Source organism: Oncorhynchus keta, chromosome 15, assembly GCF_023373465.1.
Source record: "Oncorhynchus keta strain PuntledgeMale-10-30-2019 chromosome 15, Oket_V2, whole genome shotgun sequence".
NCBI lineage: Eukaryota > Metazoa > Chordata > Actinopteri > Salmoniformes > Salmonidae > Oncorhynchus > Oncorhynchus keta.
Genome location: NC_068435.1, coordinates 2,455,633 through 2,465,913, shown reverse-complemented (window position 1 = coordinate 2,465,913; position 10,281 = coordinate 2,455,633). Strand labels below are relative to the sequence as shown.

The window sequence follows — 10,281 nt, the reverse complement described above, 5'->3', positions numbered from 1 at the left end:
CAAACAAACAAGACTGACAGCAGTGTGTGCATTTGTACCTGTGTGTGTGTGTGTGTGTGTGTGTGTGTGTGTGTGTGTGTGTGTGTGTGTGTGTGTGTGTGTGTGTGTGTGTGTGTGTGTGTGTGTGTGTGTGTGCCCCCTTCTCTCAGACCTTCTCTAATGAGAGCCTGTGGGGTTTCTGTGTAGCCTGACAACCATAATGTTTGTCTGACGCTGCCCAGGGACCGCACACACACACACACACACACACACACACACACACACACACACACACACACACACACACACACACACACACAAAACCATGTTTCTCCTGTTCTGTTGACAACATCAAGAAATAAAGACAAGAATCCTGAATTCTGGGACAATGTGGACCTTCCACACTTTCAATGTAGCAACTGTTTGCTTGAAGAGGACGACAGGGGCGAAGTGGCTACTCTTAGCTAACTTACACAACCTACTAGGGACAGGAGATGGACAGTAAATGGATTTAATTTGCATCATTGGAAAGTAGAAACGCCGAATTAAATCATTCTTACTTCTGTTTTATGTTTCAAAGCATATCCTACATAATGCAATTAACCAGGACAAAAAGTGTCACCTACTGTCTCTTCCTCTTCTACTCCAGTAACTGGACCTGGTGGGAGTGTCACCTACTGTCTCTTCCTCTTCTACTCCAGTAACTGGACTCCTCTCTGACCTGGTGGGAGTGTCACCTACTGTCTCTTCCTCTTCTACTCCAGTAACTGGACTCCTCTCTGACCTGGTGGGAGTGTCACCTACTGTCTCTTCCTCTTCTACTCCAGTAACTGGACTCCTCTCTGACCTGGTGGGAGTGTCACCTACTGTCTCTTCCTCTTCTACTCCAGTAACTGGACTCCTCTCTGACCTGGTGGGAGTGTCACCTACTGTCTCTTCCTCTTCTACTCCAGTAACTGGACTCCTCTCTGACCTGGTGGGAGTGTCACCTACTATCTCTTCCTCTTCAGTAGCTGGGAGTGGTCATCTCTCTGACCTGCTGGGAGTGTCACCTACTGTCTCTTCCTCTTCTACTCCAGTAACTGGACTCCTCTCTGACCCGCTGGGAGTGTCACCTACTGTCTCTTCCTCCAGTAACTGGACTCCTCTCTGACCTGCTGGGAGTGTCACCTACTGTCTCTTCCTCTTCTACTCCAGTAACTGGACTCCTCTCTGACCGGGTGGGAGTGTCACCTACTGTCTCTTCCTCTTCTACTCCAGTAACTGGACTCCTCTCTGACCCGGTGGGAGTGTCACCTACTGTCTCTTCCTCTTCTACTCCAGTAACTGGACTCCTCTCTGACCTGGTGGGAGTGTCACCTACTGTCTCTTCCTCTTCTACTCCAGTAACTGGACTCCTCTCTGACCTGGTGGGAGTGTCACCTACTGTCTCTTCCTCCAGTAACTGGACTCCTCTCTGACCTGCTGGGAGTGTCACCTACTGTCTCTTCCTCTTCTACTCCAGTAACTGGACTCCTCTCTGAGGGGTCTTGCTCCTTCCCTGAATGATGGAGTTAGTGGGATGTTCTGGTTCTAGACCCTACCAATCAACCATGGAGGCACGTCACTCACCGTGGCAGTCAAAAGCAGCCGTCCTTTAGCAATGGGGCAACACACACACAGACACACTGGTTCCGACATCTTCATTCCTGGTGGCTTCGTCTTCAAGATTGGATCGAGGTTCTGGCACCTTCATTCCTCGGGGCTTCCTCCTCGAGATTGGATCCAGAGGTTCTGGCACCTTCATTCCTCTGGGCTTCCTCTTTGAGATTGGATCTAGAGGTTCTGGCACCTTCATTCCTCGGGGCTTCCTCTTTGAGATTGGATCCAGAGGTTCTGGCACCTTCATTCCTCGGGGCTTCCTCTTCGAGATTGGATCCAGAGGTTCTGGCACCTTCATTCCTCGGGGCTTCCTCTTTGAGATTGGATCCAGAGGTTCTGGCACCTTCATTCCTCGGGGCTTCCTCTTCGAGATTGGATCCAGAGGTTCTGGCACCTTCATTCCTCTGGGCTTCCTCTTTGAGATTGGATCCAGAGGTTCTGGCACCTTCATTCCTCGGGGCTTCCTCTTCGAGATTGGATCCAGAGGTTCTGGCACCTTCATTCCTCGGGGCTTCCTAATCGAGATTGGATCCAGAGGTTCTGGAACCTTCATTCCTCGGGGCTTCCTAATCGAGATCGGATCTGGACGTACCTGCACCTTGCTTCTCTGTTTTGTCTCCCTCTCCGGTGGCTTCTACCTCAGGTTCAGATCTTCAGAGCTCCTCCTCATTGGACTGTGAGGGTGTCTGAGACTCCAGACCCTCCATCAGGCAGATTGAAATATTGACTGGCTTTCATCAAGCTGCCCACTTGAGAAAAAGCTTCAAACTGTAACCAGAGCCTGCAACCTGGTTCAGGTTATCAGTCAACCTACCAGTATAGTTAAAACAGCCTAGGACTTACATCAACAACATAGGAATCACTACAGAACTTATTGTATGACCTCTTATATACTATATTAGGCCCAGCCTGACCTCTTATACACTATATTAGGCCCAGCCTGACCTCTTATATACTATATTAGGCCCAGCCTGACCTCTTATACACTATATTAGGCCCATCCTGACCTCTTATATACTATATTAGGCCCAGCCTGACCTCTTATACACTATATTAGGCCCATCCTGTCCTCTTATACACTATATTAGGCCCAGCCTGACCTCTTATATACTATATTAGGCCCAGCCTGACCTCTTATACACTATATTAGGCCCAGCCTGACCTCTTATACACTATATTAGGCCCAGCCTGACCTCTTATACACTATATTAGGCCCATCCTGTCCTCTTATACACTATATTAGGCCCAGCCTGACCTCTTATATACTATATTAGGCCCATCCTGTCCTCTTATACACTATATTAGGCCCAGCCTGACCTCTTATATACTATATTAGGCCCAGCCTGACCTCTTATATACTATATTAGGCCCATCCTGTCCTCTTATACACTATATTAGACCCAGCCTGACCTCTTATATACTATATTAGGCCCATCCTGTCCTCTTATACACTATATTAGGCCCAGCCTGACCTCTTATATACTATATTAGGCCCAGCCTGACCTCTTATAGACTATATTAGGCTCAGCCTGACCTCTTATATACTATATTAGGCCCATCCTGTCCTCTTATACACTATATTAGGCCCAGCCTGACCTCTTATATACTATATTAGGCCCATCCTGTCCTCTTATACACTATATTAGGCCCAGCCTGACCTCTTATATACTATATTAGGCCCAGCCTGACCTCTTATATACTATATTAGGCCCAGCCTGACCTCTTATATACTATATTAGGCCCAGCCTGACCTCTTATATACTATATTAGGCCCAGCCTGACCTCTTATACACTATATTAGGCCCAGCCTGACCTCTTATACACTATATTAGGCCCAGCCTGACCTCTTATACACTGTATTAGGCCCAGCCTGACCTCTTATATACTATATTAGGCCCAGCCTGACCTCTTATACACCATATTAGGCCCAGCCTCTCCTCTTATACACTATATTAGGCCCAGCCTGACCTCTTATACACTATATTAGGCCCAGCCTCCTCTTATACACTATATTAGGCCCAGCCTGACCTCTTATATACTATATTAGGCCCAGCCTGACCTCTTATATACAATATTAGGCCCAGCCTGACCTCTTATACACTATATTAGGCCCAGCCTGACCTCTTATACACTATATTAGGCCCAGCCTGACCTCTTATACACTATATTAGGCCCAGCCTGACCTCTTATACACTATATTAGGCCCAGCCTGACCTCTTATACACTATATTAGGCCCAGCCTCTCCTCTTATACACTATATTAGGCCCAGCCTTTCCTCTTATACACTATATTAGGCCCAGCCTCTCCTCTTATACACTATATTAGGCCCAGCCTCTCCTCTTATTCACTATATTAGGCCCAGCCTGACCTCTTCTACACTATATTAGGCCCATCCTGTCCTCTTATACACTATATTAGGCCCAGCCTGACCTCTTATATACTATATTAGGCCCAGTCTGACCTCTTATATACTATATTAGGCCCATCCTGACCTCTTATATACTATATTAGGCCCAGCCTGACCTCTTATATACTGTATTAGGCCCAGCCTCTCCTCTTATACACTATATTAGGCCCAGCATGACCTCTTATATACTATATTAGGCCCAGCCTGACCTCTTATATACTATATTAGGCCCAGCCTGACCTCTTATACACTATATTAGGCCCAGCCTGACCTCTTATACACTATATTAGACCCAGCCTGACCTCTTATACACTATATTAGGCCCAGCCTGACCTCTTATACACTATATTACACCCAGCCTGACCTCTTATACACTATATTAGGCCCAGCCTGACCTCTTATACACTATATTAGACCCAGCCTGACCTCTTATACACTATATTAGGCCCAGCCTGACCTCTTATACACTATATTAGGCCCAGCCTGTCCTCTTATACTCTATATTAGGCCCAGCCTGTCCTCTTATTCACTATATTAGGCCCAGAATGACCTCTTATACACTATATTAGGCCCAGCCTGTCCTCTTATACACTATATTAGGCCCAGCCTGACCTCTTATATACTATATTAGGCCCAGCCTGACCTCTTATACACTATATTAGGCCCAGCCTGACCTCTTATACACTATATTAGGCCCTGCCTGTCCTCTTATACACTATATTAGGCCCAGCCTGACCTCTTATACACTATATTAGGCCCAGCCTGACCTCTTATACACTATTTTAGACCCAGCCTGACCTCTTATACACTATATTAGACCCAGCCTGACCTCTTATACACTATATTAGACCCAGCCTGACCTCTTATACACTATATTAGGCCCAGCCTGACCTCTTATATACTATATTAGGCCCATCCTGTCCTCTTATACACTATATTAGGCCCAGCCTGACCTCTTATATACTATATTAGGCCCATCCTGTCCTCTTATACACTATATTAGGCCCAGCCTGACCTCTTATATACTATATTAGGCCCAGCCTGACCTCTTATATACTATATTAGGCCCAGCCTGACCTCTTATATACTATATTAAGCCCAGCCTGACCTCTTATACACTATATTAGGCCCAGCCTGACCTCTTATACACTATATTAGGCCCAGCCTGACCTCTTATACACTATATTAGGCCCAACCTGACCTCTGATACACTGTATTAGGCCCAGCCTGACCTCTTATATACTATATTAGGCCCAGCCTGACCTCTTATACACTATATTAGGCCCAGCCTCTCCTCTTATACACTATATTAGGCCCAGCCTGACCTCTTATACACTATATTAGGCCCAGCCTCTCCTCTTATACACTATATTAGGCCCAGCCTGACCTCTTATATACTATATTAGGCCCAGCCTGACCTCTTATATACTATATTAGGCCCAGCCTGACCTCTTATACACTATATTAGGCCCAGCCTGACCTCTTATACACTATATTAGGCCCAGCCTGACCTCTTATACACTATATTAGGCCCAGCCTGACCAATTATACACTATATTAGGCCCAGCCTGACCTCTTATACACTATATTAGGCCCAGCCTGACCTCTTCTACACTATATTAGGCCCAGCCTCTCCTCTTATACACTATATTAGGCCCAGCCTGACCTCTTCTACACTATATTAGGCCCAGCCTGACCTCTTATACACTATATTTGGCCCAGCCTGTCCTCTTATACACTATATTAGGCCCATCCTGTCCTCTTATACACTATATTAGGCCCAGCCTGACCTCTTATATACTATATTAGGCCCATCCTGACCTCTTATATACTATATTAGGCCCAGCCTGACCTCTTATATACTGTATTAGGCCCAGCCTGACCTCTTATACACTATATTAGGCCCAGCATGACCTCTTATATACTATATTAGGCCCAGCCTGACCTCTTATATACTATATTAGGCCCAGCCTGACCTCTTATACACTATATTAGGCCCAGCCTGACCTCTTATACACTATATTAGACCCAGCCTGACCTCTTATACACTATATTAGGCCTAGCCTGACCTCTTATACACTATATTAGACCCAGCCTGACCTCTTATACACTATATTAGGCCCAGCCTGACCTCTTATACACTATATTAGACCCAGCCTGACCTCTTATACACTATATTAGGCCCAGCCTGACCTCTTATACACTATATTAGGCCCAGCCTGTCCTCTTATACTCTATATTAGGCCCAGCCTGTCCTCTTATTCACTATATTAGGCCCAGAATGACCTCTTATACACTATATTAGGCCCAGCCTGTCCTCTTATACACTATATTAGGCCCAGCCTGACCTCTTATATACTATATTAGGCCCAGCCTGACCTCTTATACACTATATTAGGCCCAGCCTGACCTCTTATACACTATATTAGGCCCTGCCTGTCCTCTTATACACTATATTAGTCCCAGCCTGACCTCTTATACACTATATTAGGCCCAGCCTGACCTCTTATACACTATATTAGACCCAGCCTGACCTCTTATACACTATATTAGACCCAGCCTGACCTCTTATACACTATATTAGACCCAGCCTGACCTCTTATACACTATATTAGGCCCAGCCTGACCTCTTATACACTATATTAGGCCCAGCCTGTCCTCTTATATACTATATTAGGCCCAGCCTGTCCTCTTATACACTATATTAGACCCAGCCTGACCTCTTATACACTATATTAGTCCCAGCCTGACCTCTTATACACTATATTAGGCCCAGCCTGACCTCTTATACACTATATTAGACCCAGCCTGACCTCTTATACACTATATTAGACCCAGCCTGACCTCTTATACACTATATTAGACCCAGCCTGACCTCTTATACACTATATTAGGCCCAGCCTGACCTCTTATACACTATATTAGGCCCAGCCTGTCCTCTTATATACTATATTAGGCCCAGCCTGTCCTCTTATACACTATATTAGGCCCAGCCTGACCTCTTATACACTATATTAGGCCCAGCCTGACCTCTTATACACTATATTAGGCCCAGCCTGTCCTCTTATACACTATATTAGGCCCAGTCTGACCTCTTATACACTATATTAGGTCCAGCCTGACCTCTTGTACACTATATTAGGCCCAGCCTGTCCTCTTATACACTATATTAGGCCCAGTCTGACCTCTTATACACTATATTAGGCCCAGCCTGACCTCTTATTCACTATATTAGACCCTGCCTGACCTCTTATACACTATATTAGGCCCAGCCTGTCCTCTTATACACTATATTAGGCCCAGCCTGTCCTCTTATATACTATATTAGGCCCATCCTGTCCTCTTATACACTATATTAGGCCCAGCCTGACCTCTTATATACTATATTAGGCCCAGCCTGACCTCTTATAGACTATATTAGGCTCAGCCTGACCTCTTATATACTATATTAGGCCCATCCTGTCCTCTTATACACTATATTAGGCCCAGCCTGACCTCTTATATACTATATTAGGCCCATCCTGTCCTCTTATACACTATATTAGGCCCAGCCTGACCTCTTATATACTATATTAGGCCCAGCCTGACCTCCTCTTATATACTATATTAGGCCCAGCCTGACCTCTTATATACTATATTAGGCCCAGCCTGACCTCTTATACACTATATTAGGCCCAGCCTGACCTCTTATACACTATATTAGGCCCAGCCTGACCTCTTATACACTATATTAGGCCCAGCCTGACCTCTGATACACTGTATTAGGCCCAGCCTGACCTCTTATATACTATATTAGGCCCAGCCTGACCTCTTATACACTATATTAGGCCCAGCCTGACCTCTTATACACTATATTAGGCCCAGCCTGACCTCTTATACACTATATTAGGCCCAGCCTGACCTCTTATACACTATATTAGGCCCAGCCTGACCTCTTATATTCTATATTAGGCCCAGCCTGACCTCTTATACACTATATTAGGCCCAGCCTGACCTCTTATACACTATATTAGGCCCAGCCTGACCTCTTATACACTATATTAGGCCCAGCCTGACCTCTTATACACTATATTAGGCCCAGCCTGACCATCTTATACACTATATTAGGCCCAGCCTGACCTCTTGTACACTATATTAGGCCCAGCCTGACCTCTTATACACTATATTTGGCCCAGCCTGTCCTCTTATACACTATATTAGGCCCATCCTGTCCTCTTATACACTATATTAGGCCCAGCCTGACCTCTTATATACTATATTAGGCCCAGCCTGACCTCTTATATACTATATTAGGCCCATCCTGACCTCTTATATACTATATTAGGCCCAGCCTGACCTCTTATACACTATATTAGGCCCAGCCTGACCTCTTATACACTATATTAGGCCCAGCCTGACCTCTTATACACTATCTTAGACCCTGCCTGACCTCTTATACACTATATTAGGCCCAGCCTGACCTCTTATATACTATCTTAGACCCTGCCTGACCTCTTATACACTATATTAGGCCCAGCCTGACCTCTTATTCACTATATTAGACCCTGCCTGACCTCTTATACACTATATTAGGCCCAGCCTGTCCTCTTATACACTATATTAGGCCCAGCCTGTCCTCTTATACACTATATTAGGCCCAGCCTGTCCTCTTATACACTATATTAGGCCCAGCCTGTCCTCTTATACACTATATTAGGCCCAGCCTGACCTCTTATATACTATATTAGGCCCAGCCTGTCCTCTTATATTCTATATTAGGCCCAGCCTGACCTCTTATATACTATATTAGGCCCAGACTGACCTCTTATACACTATATTAGGCCCAGCCTGACCTCTTATACACTATGTTAGGCCCAGCCTGACCTCTTATACACTATATTAGGCCCAGCCTGTCCTCTTATTCACTATATTAGGCCCAGAATGACCTCTTATACACTATATTAGGCCCAGCCTGACCTCTTATACACTATATTAGGCCCAGCCTGACCTCTTATACACTATATTAGGCCCAGCCTGACCTCTTATACACTATATTAGGCCCTGCCTGTCCTCTTATTCACTATATTAGGCCCCATGACCTCTTATACACTATATTAGGCCCTGCCTGACCTCTTATATACTATATTAGGCCCAGCCTCTCCTCTTATACACTATATTAGGCCCAGCCTGTCCTCTTATACACTATATTAGGCCCAGCCTGACCTCTTATATACTATATTAGGCCCAGCCTGTCCTCTTATACACTATATTAGGCCCAGCCTGACCTCTTATATACTATATTAGGCCCAACCTGACCTCTTATACACTATATTAGGCCCAGCCTCTCCTCTTATACACTATATTAGGCCCAGCCTGTCCTCTTATACACTATATTAGGCCCAGCCTGACCTCTTATATACTATATTAGGCCCAGCCTCTCCTCTTATACACTATATTAGGCCCAGCCTGACCTCTTATACACTATATTAGGCCCAGCCTGACCTCTTATACACTATCTTAGGCCCAGCCTGACCTCTTATACACTATATTAGGCCCAGCCTGACCTCTTATACACTATATTAGACCCAGCCTGACCTCTTATACACTATATTAGACCCAGCCTGACCTCTTATACACTATATTAGGCCCAGCCTGACCTCTTATACACTATATTAGGCCCAGCCTGTCCTCTTATACACTATATTAGGCCCAGCCTGTCCTCTTATACACTATATTAGGCCCAGCCTGACCTCTTATACACTATATTAGGCCCAGTCTGACCTCTTATACACTATATTAGGCCCAGTCTGACCTCTTATACACTATATTAGGTCCAGCCTGACCTCTTGTACACTATATTAGGCCCAGCCTGTCCTCTTATACACTATATTAGGCCCAGTCTGACCTCTTATACACTATATTAGGCCCAGCCTGACCTCTTATTCACTATATTAGACCCTGCCTGACCTCTTATACACTATATTAGGCCCAGCCTGTCCTCTTATACACTATATTAGGCCCAGCCTGTCCTCTTATACACTATATTAGGCCCAGCCTGTCCTCTTATACACTATCTTAGACCCTGCCTGACCTCTTATTCACTATATTAGGCCCAGCCTGTCCTCTTATATACTATCTTAGACCCTGCCTGACCTCTTATACACTATATTAGGCCCAGCCTGACCTCTTATTCACTATATTAGGCCCAGCCTGACCTCTTATACACTATATTAGGCCCAGCCTGTCCTCTTATACACTATATTAGGCCCAGCCT

General features: G+C 45.2%; 1 long non-coding RNA gene across 1 annotated transcript; it reads right to left on the bottom strand.

The window, feature by feature from the left end:
- Window positions 1-3,699: 3,699 nt before the first annotated feature.
- Window positions 3,700-9,282, bottom strand: LOC127907699 (uncharacterized). Its single transcript, XR_008065452.1, has 3 exons — window positions 9,231-9,282; window positions 8,582-8,767; window positions 3,700-3,896 (listed from the first exon to the last, which is right to left on the bottom strand). It is a non-coding gene; the product is annotated as an uncharacterized LOC127907699 (long non-coding RNA).
- Window positions 9,283-10,281: the final 999 nt, after the last annotated feature.